General features: G+C 42.8%; 1 long non-coding RNA gene across 1 annotated transcript; it reads left to right on the top strand.

Annotated features, from left to right (window-relative positions):
- Window positions 1-15,312: 15,312 nt before the first annotated feature.
- On the top strand, window positions 15,313-17,172 carry LOC122136755. Its single transcript, XR_006154344.1, has 2 exons — window positions 15,313-15,483; window positions 16,044-17,172. It is a non-coding gene; the product is annotated as an uncharacterized LOC122136755 (long non-coding RNA).
- Window positions 17,173-17,871: the final 699 nt, after the last annotated feature.

Raw genomic sequence — 17,871 nt, 5'->3', positions numbered from 1 at the left:
TTCCTCGGGTCCAGAGGCAACTTAAAATGAACACACTAGCATAGTTGATCGAGAAGGGGAACTGGAAATAATCCTGAGAAAATATTTTAATAGTTATGCACAAAGCAAAATGACTGCGGTAAAAGTACACTCTGTGTACCGAAGCCTGTCCTAGAACCAGAATTGTTTTACACGGAACTGATTACTGTGTGACACACAAAAGTGGGACGGTTTGGTGAAACGCTCATCTCTGCACGATTGTTTTATGTTCTGTATAATGCGTTTACTGCCCCTTGATGTAAGTACACTGCATATGTATGTCTATCTAATGTAAATCTTATTGATCCCGTCCCGCGATTGTTTCTGCTGTTTACCATCGGCGAGTTTTGATGCGCCTTAGCGTCCCGTAATTTGCCGCGAGAGAAATGCGCTAATCAGTATTAGCATCGGCTGTATTATTATACTGCGTCAGAAACGTGTGTTTACATTAATATCGCATTATTGCACAACTATGTCATGTTTATTTGCATTGATTAGGCTGTTAATAATGTTAAGGATGCATACTTGAGTGTCTAATCAGTGTTTATTGCATATGTTTGATTTCATAACGTTAGTGTGTAATTGATTATCAGAATATGGTGTAATTTCATATTTCTTTATCATTCTTTTAGACCATTTATACAGATGTCAGTGCCAAAAAATGACTAGTGCAGATGACAACCCAAAGACTGTTAAATAAAAGGCATCTTTGTGAAGAATCTCTTCTCCAACCCTGATTCTCCTACCGGAATCCTGTCCATATTTGGGAAGCCTCAGCCAGCATAATATAGAGTTGTAACATGCCTCCGTTACAAAGGTGGTCCTTCGAGCCGGATTGAGAGCAAGATTAAACCAATATGGACAAAGCACAAAGTGACGCATCTGAGACAACCTCCAAACCTCGACGCAAGACTAATCTGCCTACACATCTGGATGATTATGATGTTGGCTACCAACCTTCAAGTGACCCTCCTCCAAAAGATTCCTCTCATTGTCCTAGTCAGCCCCGAAGCAGCTCGAGGAAAACGTCACACAGTGGTGTCAGCTCTCACTCCAGGACAAGTAGGCGTTCCATTACTTCAGCCGGCGTCTATGTCCCACCAGAGCTCTCTAGCGTCCAGACTGCTATGTTGGAGGAGAAGATTAAACAGAGACAGTATGACAGTCTACGGCAGCAAGTAGAAGAGGACTCACTGATTGATCTGGAACACCAAAGACTGCAGGCACAAGCGAAAGAAGCCCAGTGTATGCAAGAGGAGGCGCTTGCCGCAAATGTGGCCTTGTCGAAACACCTAGAACGACAGCGTAAGCTTCAACAAGCAGAGACTGAACTTGAAGTAGCTAAGCTTGTATCCCCCATGCTCTCTATGGACTCTGGTACGACCACTCCAGTTCCCCCAGACTCTGGTTCTCCAAACACGCAACAGCTTGCAATGCAGCTCAACCAGCTTGTTCACATCAGCTCCACTTCTTCAAGCCTCAGCAGCCCCCCCTTCCAGTCACCATGTGTAACATCATCGCTGCTGCCATGTCCTACTGAACTGCCTGATCCTGATTGTCTCTGCAGTTTCCCTGCATCATCACTAGACCCGCCACAGTGGGCCCCACCTGTTACTTACTCTGCGGGTACGCCCTTGCCTGCCGCACTCCACCCCAGGGCCACAAGCATCTCTCACCGCCAGTCCCTGACATCGCACAATCTGCCATACTGCCGTTCCAGTACACTCTGTATCATTAACATCGAATGTGGCACCTCAGCCTCCAACAGTGTACACCATCCCGACATCGGCTGCATACCAGGCTGTGCCCCAGCAACCTGTTACTGCCACACTACCTACCCTTGGCTACGGGCTACAACAGCCAGCAACAATGCCAGTGAAAACACTCCCAGTGCCATCGCAGCTCCCTGTCTCCAGCCCCCAAGCATCGGCGATGACACTTCAGGCTCCTGGTTACGTTTCAAGCAGATTCATCTGTGCCTTTCCCCCCAGCTGTCTACTCACCTCACCCGAGTCCAGAGCTCCTGTTTGCATCAGCCTATGGCATTCCACGACCCACATTACCAGTTTTTGAAACTGGTGCTGAGAGTGACTTTGCATTGTTTAAGTTAGCATTGGACAATTTGTTGAGTAATCATAATCATATCAGTGAACAGTATAAATACCATGTTCTACTAAGCCATTTGAAACTTTCCGGTGCTCATCAGCTAGCTAAATCCTTCATGTACCACCCCCAGCCTTACACTGCTGCTCTGCAGGCACTTCAAGACAAGTATGGACAGCCAAGACAGCTCGTTCAGTCCGAGTTGGGTGCCATCCTAAGCACCCCGCCTCTTAAGTTGGGTGATGCTAATGCCTTTGATTCATTTGCATTGTCAGTACAATCCTTAGTGGGTATGCTAAGAACTCTTGAGGGCCAGAATGGTTATGAGCTTTTGAGTGGCTCACATGTGGACCATCTCTTGAGTAAACTGCCACCAGCCTATCGTGACAGTTTTGTTGAATACTGTTTGAATCGGGGTATTCTCCAAACGGGCACAGACAAGACCTACACACTTCCTGATTTTGCAGACTGGCCCCAGATAAAGTCCCAAGCAAAACGGATATCCAGCAGAGCCGCGGCTATGTTCCAGAGTGAGACTCCAAAGGCCCCTGGTAGAGCTAGAGGAGCACCTCATCCCAGGGAGCAGCCAAGGCCATTTCTCCTGACACGGGAGAGTACAACCAAGACTCCTGAGCTGACAGCACCTAAATTGAGCTTCAAGCCCAAGCCATACTGTCCGCATTGTGACAACAGGGAACACTATCTCAACTCTTGTGAGGCTTTCAAGAAGTTGACTACCTCCCAGATTGTAGCTTGGATTAAAGAGAGTAAACGCTGCTGGAGATGCGGACGCTTCCATGCTGTAGAGTCTTGCAACCTCAAATGTCCATGTAAAATCTGTAAAGAGCTACATCTCACAGTTCTTCACGATTCTATCAAAGACACCACCAGTGCTGTCCTCACCGTCAGCCTTCCATCCACCCGGGTTTACTTGGACAGACCAAACCGTACACCCAGAGTCATGCTGAAGGTCGTCAAGGTCCTCATCCATAATGGACACCACACAATGGAGGCACATGCCGTCCTCGATGATGGGTCAGAGAGAACACTCGTGCTTTCCCCAGTCGTGCAGCAGCTCAAGCTTACCTGTACCCCAGAGTTAATGCATTTACAGACTGTTCGACAATCTCACACAGAACTTGATGGGTCGTCTGTTTCCTTTGAGGTCTCATCAGTCACCAAACCTATGCAGAGGTTCACTATTCTTCCCAATGCCTTTACTGCAACCGGTTTGAGCCTGGCAGAACATAACTACCCAGTGGCTGCGCTTCAACGAGCTTATCGTCATCTGAGAGCTCTTCCTCTTCCCCCTGTTGACAGAGTCAAACCACTACTTCTCATTGGTTCTGACATGCCACACCTCCTTATGCCAATACAGCCTGTATGCCGAGGTCCAGACGGGGGTCCAATAGCCATCAGAACACAGCTGGGATGGTCTCTTCAAGGTCCCATGAGCCCCAAGCAGCCCTCACGGTGTTATCAGCAGTGCCTTCATATCACCACCGCTCCGCCACATGATGAACTGATTCAGCATGTTGAACGACTCTGGTTGGTCGACACCCTCCCATACAATGAGAGAATGGTCACCAGGTCCAAGCAAGACAAAGATGCTCTCGCCATGCTCCAGAACGACACCACTAGAGTGAACATAGATGGCGTTCAGCGTTATGCCACACCTTTGCTCCGATGCCAGCCCACGACCATACTCCATGCCGACAAGGATGCTGTTCTTCCCAGTCTTCGAAGTACAGAGCGCAGACTGGCACGAGATCCTGAACTAGCCAAATCCTACTGCACTGAAATCCATAAATTGGAATCTGCTGGATATGTAGCCAGGATAACCACAGAAGAAGCACACAATACTTCAGAGTCCTGGTACATTCCGCACCATATCGTACACCACAATGGCAAGGACAGGATCGTCTTTAACTGTTTCTTTCAACATCAAGGGCAGTCCTTGAACAGTCAGCTACTTCCTGGTCCGATGCTGGGACCATCATTGTTAGGTGTGCTCCTGAGGTTCCGACAACACAGTGTGGCTGTGAGTGGGGACATAAAGGGTATGTTCCACCAGGTTCGCTTGCTACCCAAAGACAAACCAGTGTTGCGGTTCATTTGGAGGAACATGTGCAGAGACCAGGAACCTGAGATATATGAATGGCAGGTGCTTCCGTTCGGAACTACATGCAGCCCATGTTGTGCCATCTACGCCCTCCAGCGCAATGCCCAAGAACACCAGGATGACCAGGTCAGTCTGGTTGACATAGTTGAGAATTCCTTCTATGTTGATAACTGCCTGCACAGCACTTCGAACTCTGATGAAGCTAAGAAGGTAGTCGATGGACTTCGTCAACAGTTGTCTGAGGGAGGATTTGATATAAGACAATGGGCCTACAATGTACCCTCTGTCATTGAACATCTTCCAACAGAAGCCCGGTCTGCTAACAGTGAACTGTGGTTGACCAAAGCCTACAGACCTACAAGAACCCACTCTAGGCCTACGGTGGGATTGTCTCAGTGACACCCTGGGCTATAATTTGCGCTCAACTGAACCCCTAGAGCCTACCATGAGAAACGTGTACAAAACCTTGGCCAGCCAGTATGTCCCGCTGGGGTATATCATCCCATTTACCACCCGGGCCAAGGTTCTCATCCAAAACCTCTGGAAGCAGAATTTGGGCTGGGACGATCCGATAACACCTCTACAGTTAAGAGAGAAGTGGCTAACATGGATAAGAGAGATTCCTAACCTCCTACAGCTGCAATTCCCTCGACCTTATGCACCAGCCTGTGCTGATTACCCTAGTGCCATCCGAGAACTCCACATCTTTTGCGATGCATCAGAAAGAGCATACGGCTCAGTGGCCTATTTGCGCACTACTGATGATCAAGGCCACGTCCATATCACCTTTATTTTGGCCAGATCCAGAGTGGCTCCCAGAAAATGCCTCTCCATGCCTCGTTTGGAACTGAGTGCAGCACTGGCCCTGACCGGTGCTCAGTTAGCCAAAGTGATCCAAACTGAGTTGTCTCTAAACATTCAAACAGTCATCCTCTGGTCCGACTCAACAACCGTGCTGAACTGGCTGACATCTGAGTCCTGTCGCTACAAGGTATTTGTAGGGACACGTGTAGCAGAAATCCAGACCCTCACAGACAAGGCTGAATGGCGGTATATTGATTCAGCTCACAACCCTGCTGACCACATCACAAGAGGGCTAACACTGACCCAGCTAGCAAGTCCCCACCAGTGGAGTTCAGGACCAGACTTTCTCCTTCTACCTTCTGACCAGTGGCCATCTACACCCGTCATTACGGTAGAACCAGAGGTCAGTGAGTTGAGGAAAACTGCATTCATCGGCACTGTCACAGTCTCCAGTCATTCACTTCTGGACCCCAATCAATTCCACACATGGCTAGAGCTCGTTCAGGCCACTGTCAGGTCCCTACACGGGGCGGCTGCCACAGACAGTGACTCTTCCCTGCAAGCTGACGATTATGTAGAAGCAGAGAAACTCATCCTGGCTCAAGCTCAACAGGACTCATTCCCACTAGAAGTCCAAGCTCTGAAGACTGGACAGCCGATTCCAGCTAACAGCCGTTTGGCATCCCTTGCACCAGAGTATGATAAGGACACAGGTCTCATCAGAGTAGGGGGTCGATTACGTCGAGCAAATGACCTTGACCTGGATGCCATTCACCCGATTGTGTTGGATCCTGGTCATTCTACAACTAAGCTGTTAATCAAAGAGACAGACTGCAGACTTCTGCATCCTGGTTCTGAAAGGGTGCTAGCAGAATTGCGTCGTCAGTTTTGGATACTTCGGGGCAGAGAAGCCATCCGTAAGCATCAGCGCAAATGTCAAGATTGTCAGTTCTGGCGAGCTAAGCCTGAAGTCCCCCAAATGGCCGATCTTCCATCCTGCAGGCTGCAACTTCAACCGCCATTCTATTCTACTGGGGTAGATTGTTTCGGCCCCTTTTCAATCAAAGTTGGTCGTCGCCACGAAAAAAGATGGGGCATCCTCTATAAATGCATGACAACCCGATGCGTTCACCTTGATCTGTTGGAACACCTTGACACTGATGCATTCCTGCTCTCTCTGCGTCGATTTATAGCACGACGAGGTAAGCCCATGGAATTGCTCTGCGACAACGGTACCAACTTTGTAGGAGGAGATCGAGAACTACGTGAGACCTTCGATGTCATGGCCCCTAAGCTTCAAGAGCTGCTTGCTCCACAGAAGATCAGATTCCGCTACATTCCACCAAATGCTCCTCATTTCGGAGGAACCTGGGAGCATGAAGTCAAGTCTGTAAAGACTGCACTACGTGTCATTCTGCGAGAGCAAACGGTGCCAGAGCCAGTGCTGCAGACCTTGTTAGTGGAAGTCGAGGGCATTCTAAATGCCAAGCCTCTTGGCTACGTATCTTCTGATGTCGCAGACATAGACCCAGTGACTCCGAACCTACTCCTTATGGGCCGTCGCGATGCCTCCCTACCTCAAGTCTTATTCGACTCTACCAACCTGCTCGGAAGACGCAGATGGAGACACAGCCAGGTGTTGGCGGATCATTTCTGGACTGCCTTCATCCGAGATTACCTCCCAAGTTTGCAGGATCGGCATAAGTGGAGAAAGGATGGCCGAGAGCTGACTGTGGGTCAAGTGGTTCTCATTGTTGATCCCCAACTTCCTCGTGCCCTCTGGCCTGTAGGTACAGTGACTGAGACGTTGGCTGGACCTGATGGAAAAATTTGCACCGCTCGGGTCAGAGTTCATGGGAAATCCTACACTCGCCCAGTTGTTAGGTTGATTCCACTTCCTCACTTTGAGGAAGAGCTTTAGACACTGTAGACAGACTTTCTTGATGTTTACAATTATCCAGTCAGATAATTGGGGGCGGCTGTGTACGAAAGCCTGTCCTAGGAACCAGAATTGTTATCTACACGGACTGATTTACTGTGTGACACACAAAAGACGGTTTGGTGAACGCTCATCTCTGCACGATTGTTTTATGTTCTGTATAATGCGTTTATGCCTTGATGTAAGTACATCTGCATATGTATGTCTATCTAATGTATCTTATTGATGTCCCGCGATTGTTCTGCTGTTACCATCGGCGAGTTTTGAGCGCCTTAGCGGCCGTAATTTGCCGCGAGAGAAATGCGCTAATCAGTATTAGCATCGGCTGTATTATTATACTGCGTCAGACGTGTGTTTACATTAATATCGCATTATTGCACAACTATGTCATGTTTATTTGCATTGATAAGGCTGTTAATAATGTTAAGGATGCAGACTTGAGTGTCTAATCAGTGTTTATTTGCATGTGTTTGGATAATACCGTTAGTGTGTAAATGATTATCAGAATATGGTTGTAATTATATTTCTTTATCATTCTTTTAGACCATTTATACAGATGTCAGTGCCAAAAAATGACTAGTGCAGATGACAACCCAAAGACTGTTAAATAAAAGGCATCTTTTCCGATCCAGAGAATGACAGCCGCGAGACTATTAAAGAACCGACAGAGCAGGGAGTTATTAGAAAATTACGAAAGGACGAATCTGCGCCGACCAACGCTCCGATCCAAGCCGTCTCTAAACCAGACGGAAGTTGGAGGTTAGTAACTAATTATAAGGCATTAAATAAAGTTCCAGTTCCAGATATGAGGTATTTGTTTAACTTAAGTGAGACTTGTGGAGACATAGGCAGAGACAAGAACTGGCTGTCTAAGATTGACTTAGCGAACGGGTACTGGAGTATCCCCCTAGCAGAGGAAAGTTGCGGGAAAACTGCTTTCACATTCGATGGTGATCAATTTGTCTATCGATTTCTCCCACAAGGCAATCGGAATGCGGGAAACGTATTTCAAAGTTCAGTGCTCAAGATATTGGCAGGATTACCCGTTACTGTATATATTGATGATATCCTGATAGCTACATCTAGAGAGGACGAGCATCTGAAGCTGCTAGACCAGACCCTAGGCAGGATAGTGTCAGCCGGTCTCAAGCGGAGCTTGAAGAAAATGGAAATCGGAAACACAAAGTAGATTTCTTAGGGTCCAAACTAGGGAAAAACACGAAAGCCCTTAAAATGAGCACGAGAGTGAAGTTTGAGCAGATGGAAAAATCAGATCTGCCTAAAAACCGAAAGCAGCTGCAATCATTGTTGGGCACATTAAATTACATCAGATAATTAATTCCTAAATACTCTAGAGAAGTGAAAGTGCTGTATCAAGAAACTAGAGAGGGAAAATGGCAGTGGACCGAAAACATGGAGAAAGCTAGGTTAAAGTTAATCCAAATGGCTTTACAAAGCATAGAGTTAGAAAGACGGGATGATCATGTCCCGCTATCAGTGCATGTCGCTAAACAAGATGACGAAGCTATGTTAACCCTTGCTAACTATGGAGGAAAGGGTCCCATAGCTTTTCTTAGTCACCAGCAGGAGCCGGCTAAGAAGAAGTTCAGCGAAAATGGGGCCGAGCGCATTCTAGCTTCCGTGACGAAACGGTTGTTACAGTTAAAAGCAATAGTGAAAGAACAGCCGATAATAATCTTTTCCATGACATGAGAGCTTGCCAGGATAAAGAAAAACCTTGTTGTTAATCAGGCACAAGTAAATAGCCAGAGATGGAGCCAGAAGGGAATGGATTTGGGCGATAATCAGCCAATGGCACACAAAGAGCAGTGGGAGAAAATCGATAAACGTCTTCAAGAAGTAAATGCGCATTTTTATCACCAACTGTCACACACGAAACAAACAGGTGAAGCAGCAGAAGGGAATAGAGAGGTCGATAAACTGATTTGCCGAGTGAAGCTACAGGAAATAACAGAGTTATTTCAAAAAATGCATGATGAACTGAATCATCCGAGTGTAAATATGGTTCAGATAGAGCTTAGGTTAAGGAATTTAAATATTCCTAACTGGCGTACCTGATACAGGGAAACAAGGAAGGACTGTAGAGTCTGCAGGGAATTTATGACATCAAAAGGGTTCAAGGACAGTGAGCTGCCCAAGGATTATCGATCGCAGCAGATTAGTATTGACTTTGCAGTGCCATGACTAAGATTTTTTTATTTATTTTTTTTTTGCTCGAGATAGATAACCACAGCAAAGAAATAATGATATGGGCTGTGAAATCCGCTCTGGACGGAGCTCACAATATTTCCGGAAAATAAGTTGGATCTTAACAGCTGCAACTGAGCGGAGCCCGAAGAAAATAAAATAAAAAGAAACTTGCAATTTGACGTATGAGATGAAGTAATAATAACCAGGAGGCAAAAGAGGCTTTTTGAAGGTCTGGGTACAATTGATAAGGTTAAAGCAGTGACAGGTTCAAATATGGTTAGAAAATAACGGAATACAGAGTAATCAGGATTTAATTAACAAAATAGGGAATGGAAACCATAAATAAAGTAATAAATTGCAGGGGGTTAATTCGGATGGAGCACAATAGACAGGAGCGAGAGCATACTTATGGCTGAAAGCAGAGATAGAACGCTTCCTCAGCTTTCAGCCGAGGAGCAACAAAGCCGTTAAAGGTTTCGTTTGGCCGTAACATTGTGTCATATGCAGTCGATTATCCGCTGTGCCAAACATGCCCTCATGCGAAGAAAGGAAGGGCATGGGCTCTGAGTGAATGATGTATAGACAGACCCATACTGAGATATCGGGGGTGATAATTTGTGGTGAGTGCCGTCCAATTCACGCTAAATTGCAGATAGACTCATTCAAAGTGTTCGGGAATTTCGGAGAAGTGAGCAGCTGCAATTGGGACGGTGAAATGTTGTGGACGTGTATGGTGTGTAAAGCAAAAAATAAAACATTGATGTCCTCTCGATCGATGTGGGAAGGTTTAAGAGTGCTTAAACTGCTGGGATTATTCAGGATGGAATAATGTCCAGGTTCTGTAGACATCCATATTTAGGGATGAGGGAACATGAGAAAAGGGCTTTTCAAGAATACCCATATTTCTGAGTGATGGAAAGGAGATGAGAGACAGAGCTATCCAAGAGAGGGAGGAGTTAGTTCGCAAGATTAAGAGGAAAGATCAAGAGAAGGATCTGTCTCTCACTGAAAGTGAAACCCAGAAATGGAAGTCTCTGGAGAGACTTTCATGATCGTGATGCATTTTCGGACAAATGTGTTGCTATGTGCTCATCCCGACTTCGATTGGCTGGGGGGTATTGAAGTTGAAGTGCATCATGATCAACCGGACGTAAAGGTGATAAAGAAGGGAATCCTGAGGAGAAGACCGCTACAAAACTAATCTCTGTTTACAGAAAAATGAGATGCTCGCCGTCATTAGAAAGTCTTCCAGAAGAGTTGGGCGAAGCTCGGAAGACCATCAGAAAGTTGAAGAAACAACGACAGTGCTGCAGATGGATAAGTATCATTTTATGGTTTTTATTAGGAGTAATTGTGTTTTTGCTAATCTTAATAAGTGTAAGTGGGAAATATTATCGGGAAGTATTATTTTAGCGGAAGTGGAAGTCCAAAGGCAAACTATAACAGGATTTGAATTATCCGTATGGGGAACCTCGAGGAAAAAGAGAAAGGAAATAGAAAATAATACGTTAGTATTTTTGGAAATGGTTAGATAATATTAGTACTGACAAGACAAGTTATTATATGGTCCTTACACCCAAGGTTAAGCTTAAAAGCACAGTAAAAATGAGACAATGGCACAAAAGGGAAACCGAAATATTTGAGGAAAATAGTTACATTTAAGAGCGTGAAGGAAATAAAACCGTTCATTATTTTATAGGACGAACTTACAGGACCAGTTCCAGCTAAGAGCTGGGAGGATGTTGGATATTTAGATCACGCAAACATTTTGATCCATGGAAGATTGGACAGTGTAAATATGAAGGAAAAGTTAAAAGCAAAAGAGAAAGTAAAATAGAAAGTAGCAAAAGAGAAAGTAAAATCGATAAATTAAAATATGCAGAGAAAATAAAGAATGTAGAAGAGTGGATAAGAATTAGTCAAATTTTGAATCCGGAGGGTGAATTTGCTCTATTAATAGGGTGACCATATGCGCCGTTCATACGGGACACGTCCCGGCCAGGATTTTAATATTGCCTAAAATATCCAGGTTTTGGCTGTTTGCCGGTCGATCGTTGTGCGACATTCATGAGAGCTAGAGAGCAGAGCAGACGGCTCCTTATGCTTTCGGATCGCTCTCGCACCTACTTTGCTGTCTTTTTTATCTTTTTTTTTTTTTTTTTTTTTTGAGCAGTGACGATTCTATCAAACGAACGAACGAACGAACACGTGCGCATATTGCATCGCTTTGATTGTTCCATGTAGATCTCGCCTTCTCACGCGCAGCCCCACGATTGGTCGATTATGTATAATACCTGCATGTTATTGGTCAAAACTGCTTTGGACGTTTTAGGCAATATTAAAATCTGGCCGGGACGTGTCCCGTATGAACGGCGCATATGGTCACCCTGTCTATTAACAACTGTTAGGGACAGACATGTAGGGTCACGAAAGACAGGTTATGCAGAGTTAGAGTCTAGGTCCACTACAAAAATTGATTTGGAATTAAATAATATAATACCGTGGATATGGAAGAGAGTAATGACCATACCCAGAGTCAAATATAATTTTAAAATTGGTTGCTGGGACTTAGATGAACATAAGTGAAAAACAGAAGTGTATTTAGTGAAAATGAAACTAAACGACATGGTTAAAACCGAAAGTGAAATAAAAGACTATTAAGAGAATAGAGTGAAACAAATGGATAAATGTGTTAGGAAAGAAATTAGTCGTGGAAACCACGGACAAAAGTATAAATACACGAAGACTGATTATAATGATTTTTCGTATGCTAGTTTTTGTGACAAAGATAGAGAAAATATGGATTGTAGTGATTTCCTAAACGGTACCGACCCTTTTACTGGAAACCTGACGAGTGAAATTTTAAGTGTAAAAAGGAAATTATATTTGAAAAGATTGAATATAAGAAGGAAGAAAGATGAGAAGGGAGTATATAGGAATAATTTAGTTTTCTTTTATGACGCAGTTTATGGTTTGAAAGGTGCGGAGTGTGGAAAAATTATCAGTAGCTGCTCTAAAGATTTTGATCCTTTGACTATTAATCAAGTGGCTACAGTTCTGCTTTACTGCAATTAAAGTACAGCCCCCCTGCCCTGGACTTTAAAGAGGAGTAAGTTAGCTAATAGGTATGAGATAAGTTACGGGGCAGGAGGGGTCATTAGATTAGTAGATAAGTATCAAAATTGTAATATGTTTTATGGACCTGCTTTTATAAGTGTCACGGTTAGTAAACCTTGGTCTCGGGTGTGCACTATGTGGGTGGAGTTTGTGTGTGTCGCTCGTCAGCACTGATTGTTTCATGTGGGCGTCTCCGTTGATTGTTCATTGGCACCAGCTGTTACTCATTACCCGATCCCTATTTATTGCCCTGTCTTTCGTCTTGTGTTTGTCAGAGCGTTGTATGAAGTCTCCCGTTCATTTGCCTGGTTTCTCGTCATCGCTGTTCGTCTGCCTGGTTTCTCGTCATCGCTGTTCGTCTGCCTGGTTTCTCGTCATCGCTGTTCGTCTGACCCTGGAACCCCGTCCACTCTTCACCACCGGATGCCACTACTCACCACCACGGACTGCTCATCTCAGGCCTGTGTCACGCTCTCCTGCTGCCTCACCTCACCGCCACTTCCGGGATCACCGTCAGTCATCACCGCGACCATCTGTTGTTCCCCCTGGATTTATTTGTATACCGGACTTTAATAAACCTATTTGTTTCACTCTTGCACTTGCTTCCTCACCCTTTGTTACCGTTACAATAAGCATAAATACCGGAGTACCAAAAGGAGGGAAAAATAGGCCATTAGTAAATCTAGACGCGATAGCTATGATGATTTATCCCTCACAATAGAATGGAAAAACTGGAAAAAAAACTGGTTTAACATAAAGGATTAATAACTATTATTTGGGATTAAATTGGATGAAGGCCAGTATTTGTAATAGTAGTGTAGAAATACTAGGTGATCAGATTAAAGGAGGCCCGAAATGGTACGAAGAAAGAGGTGAATTTATCCGAGCTGGTTACGAAGGAGTTAAAAAGGCCGCAGTCTTTGACTTTGTTACAAAAGACGTGGATAGGATGGACTGATTTTCTGGTTAACGCAGGATGGTATATCCTCCACGGAGGGTTGATTATAATAGGATTAATGATGATGTTCACCGGAGTAAAATGTTTTTGTAATGTAGAAGGTCAAAGAATGTGCTCTGGTAAACCAAACAGAGATGATAAATTAGCTGTCTTAGAGAGTTTATTAGATTTCCAAACTAAGAGGTATAAACGATTTAAGAGGAGAGAAAAAAAAGCAACGACAGGAAGCATTTGCTATTAGAGGCAGCTGCTAAAAAGGGAAACGATGTTGGAAGAGAGTGAGTCATGAGAGGAAGTAGGAGGAGAGTGCAGACGTAGAATAGAGTAGAAAAATGGGGGATATGAACAGACAAGCTTACTCACCAAGGATAACCTAAACTACTGGGGATTTTTGATATACTTTTTGTATATTGTTGAAAACAAGTTGTTACAGTCTCCAAGTCCATCAGAGATCGAGATTTGATAGAGATAAAAGAATGGCAACTGTAAGGATCCACCCGCCGGCCCAAAAAGCGGAATCCAGCGGCCTGGTCGAAGGTTTAATGCGTATTCGGTCTTTTATTTGCGCTTCTGAATTTATCAGGATTTAGTTTGAATTTTAGTCTAGCTCCATGTTTAATCTGACTCCAATTTTATGTGATCATTAAATTTGGCCAATATTTCTATCAAAAGCTGATCACAGTTATCGATTGTTTATTAATTTAGATATTTGAGTATTCTGAAAATCCCATACTTTCAATTATTCGTTCACTGCAGACCCGGTATTGCTTTAGAAGTAACATTTCGGCCGATTGAATGCTCTTCCCGGACACAAACTCGTCAGTCTGATCTTAAACATTGGATGCAGGGTAAATATCTACCTTTAAGTCGGTCGCGCCCTGCTTACTTGTACAAAAAGTATAGTTTTTATATATTTACGAAAACTGCAACTTATTTAAGACAGTGATAGTCAGAAATCAAAATGGACTCAATTGATGTGCCCCATGCTCCATCTATTAAACCTTTCGTATGAACAATCCTGAACACAGATTTGAGGTAATACCTTCACTTTAATCTACTAGTAATACTGAATTAAGAATAATGCAGAATAAATCAAATATAACAATTTATTATCAGTCAGGTAAAATTGTATCATGCCAATTACATAATGAAAATAATTAGAAGCCAATTTAGAAAGGATAGTGTAATTGTAAATCATATTGTAGTTGTGTTGCAACTTTGCTCCTGCACAAAGACACTGTAGCCATATTGGGAACGGCCAAGTGATCCATGCAGGAGGCACACAAATTTAACATAGTCACACATGTAACAGTTATCCTAATTTAAGACACATGGTCAAAAATGCATAGCAAAGCACTCAGGTGTTTTAGAGAATAAACTTAACTAGCCAATGTGTACATGTAGTAGCACAAACAACTATACAGTGTGCTCTGTAGGCACAATGTGTTTAACACAATTACATAATAGTATACCTGACTTCAGGAAGATACATATGGAGCATATGAAATACACTCCACACTACGGGCTTTCTGGCAACAGAATCGTGCAGTAGTGTTTTTGTCACTTCCCTTAAATACTCAGACCAGATAACAAAGAAATCTTCAAATCAGTTGTAAAAACATAAAAGTCCTTTTGACTCTTGGTTCCCGTGATCACATCAGGGTCACACCTGGCTAGAGATAAACATTCTCAAAGACCCCTAACACCTGACACACCCCCTTCACAGCAGAACACAATTCTACAAAAGTTTTCAATCTCTCTTATAATACAAGTGACTACTGTGAAATTGAGACCAATTTTACCAATCGCACAAAGACCTTTAAAATGATACCAAACATGAAAAGTTCACATCATTCCTGAATCCTGAAGATATAGTAAATGTTTTATGTGAGCGTAACAACTTTTAGTTGCCTGGACCATGTGCTCTGGGGGGAAGGAGGGGTGAAGGTACCAAAGAGCAAATGGTCTTTCTTCCAGATCTTCCTATCTGTTTGTTTAGCTTCACAAAGAGATCAAAGCCCATTGTTTTGGTGCATCTGCATTTGCAATGCGAGAGTTTCTGAAAGTCTGGCTTCACAAAGAATTTATTCCATAAAGAAATAATTTCACTCCTTACACAACCAACGGGAGAACTATTCAAAAAGAAAAAGTGTATCCAACACTGTAGCTGGAGAAACCGCTAGCAGATTTTCCAGTACCATCGTGGTTGAGGTCAGTCAATTATTGATTTACGGGATTTGGGGGGCTGTGCAAGGAATCAATAAAAATCTCTGGTGGCACTGTATTTTTAGTATCTTACAAATTGCCAGAATATTGGTAAAAGGAAGTATTAGCAAGATAATCTTGATATCTTATATGATTGCAATTTCCGAAGGATGGAGTAACATAGTAGGGTTTCCAGGAATAATATCGCTAGGAATCACTAGCATATGTAAATTATGTTTTGATGTGACTTCAAAAATTATTGAAAAGAATCAATTTATTTTGTGGTGTGAAATCGCAATGATTGTATGTAACGCAGTGTATCTTATGGGAGTTTTACTGATCAGACATGACAAAGAAGCAAATCTATGGATTGTAATAGGAATAATGACTTTAACATCTTTTATATTAGGATGCTTATTAAAAAAATTAAGAGATTATAATTTTAGGGATTATGATTTTAATGAGTAGATGGGATAAAATGAAAAGCAGGATAAAAGAATGTAAAGAATGCTGTGTGAGATTAGCAAATGTAAACTTACTCAAATGACTCTCTGCCAAAATTTCAGATGGAAAGTACTACAGAGGAATGTAGAGGGATGGACCATAAGCATAAACAGACTTGTTATGGATGTGGAAGTTCAACAAGAAAATTATATTTTGAATTAGTAAATTGTGATCGTTATTGCTCAGGATGTATGAATAGTGTCATATTTGGAGGTAATATAGGAGTGGAGTATTTTGACCAATCTCCTGCTGGACCCATTACCTTAGGGAACAGAGACTGTAAAGCAAATGTGAATGTTGACCTTGGTGATCTCAGCATTAAAGGACTGCAAGTGTAAGAAAGCCGAAAAGCCAAAAAGCAAGCAAAAGTGGAGAAGCTTCGCCGAGCAATGAAGAAATCTGGAATACCAGCAGGACATGAATTTCAAGCTGAAAGAGGTGACAAAGTTGGTGCGCAAGCAGGAGACTTTGAATAAAAAAATCAGGAAGTTGGTAAGAGAGATGGCTGAGTATAATAAGATTCATCTCGAACTGCAAGCACTGACAAATGGTTTAGAGTCTTTGAAGCTCAAAGCTCCAATGTTTAAGATGTAAGAGTTTCTTTTGGGGGAAACATGATCATGTTTCAAATATTTTTTTTTTTGTTTTTATTTTTTATTTCTCTTTTATTTTTCTAACCTTTGAAGGTATTAATCTTAGTGGTTTAAGAGTTGATGTATGCTTTGTTTAAAGAGTGTAAAAGGATGCGGTTGCATTTTCCAACGTGCTTGGGAGATGAAACCGCAACCGAGCAGTGTTGATTTTGCAATGCATGAAGGTGTGACTTCTGTGGTTGAACCGAGCACACTTGTACCTATGCAGAAAAAGGTGTTATAGATATTTTTGTACTAACGTGTTGCTGACCACCACTACCATTCTTCCCTTTGAACTTTTGACACTCTGTATTAGATGTGATAAAGGTCAGGTACTATGCTTGTGTATGAATACACATGATTACCAAATAAGGGAGAATGTAGGGAAGGTATACAAAGGGTATGCAAAGCTATAAAAGGGAGAGAAAAATCTGAGTGCGGGGCCGCACTTCGATGGTGAAGACTTACTCACTTTTATTTTTTCATTTTTGATTACTTATGAGTTATTGTCCATTAATAAAATGAAACCATGACAAATGGTGATGCGGAAAATTTTATTAAACAATAAAGTCTCTGAGTAATTCTTTTATGAATAATAAATTATTATAAACTGAATAATCCTACGGGCTTCAAGTAGACCGAACTCAGCTGAGCAGTCGCGGGTGCCGGGGAGGATTCCACATCTTCTCATCACAGATCCAGACCTCAGTGGTAAGAACAAATTAATTATGACTCTCAATAAGAGTAGGGAATGTGTATTAGATATTTAGTGGATTTCTCTTGGGATAGAAATACAACAATAGGCCAAATTACAAAGTAAAAAATGCAGTTAACCAACCTATCTGGAGCCAAGTTCATAGTGTGAGCTCCAGAGATGTTAAATATGTTAAGGAGAACTTAAAAAGAAATGGATTTAAAGAACTAGAATTAGAGAAAGATCATAATGGTACCTACTGTATGTATTACCTTGGTGGATGAAACCCTGTGTCTTCGGTTGACAGTACTGATAGTATTCCAAGTATTTGAATTTATGGGACAAATATAACAAGAATTTTGTACTGGTAACGGATCAAAGACAGAAATGGTTATTGTAAGGATTCATGGTTTAGCATTCATTAATGGCCCGTGGATTTTTTTCAGGCCATTGCAGCCTTGATCGGACGAGACGGAGGACTAGTCTGGATGTCCTTAGAGCGGATTCACGAGTTGATCTGGGGTCAATCGGAAAGCGTAGAAAGGATATGGCTAGACCTCAAAG

This window comes from Cyprinus carpio, chromosome B3, assembly GCF_018340385.1.
Source record: "Cyprinus carpio isolate SPL01 chromosome B3, ASM1834038v1, whole genome shotgun sequence".
Lineage (NCBI taxonomy): Eukaryota > Metazoa > Chordata > Actinopteri > Cypriniformes > Cyprinidae > Cyprinus > Cyprinus carpio.
The sequence above is the reverse complement of the archived record's forward strand: the minus strand, read 5'-3'. Positions and strand labels throughout refer to the sequence as shown.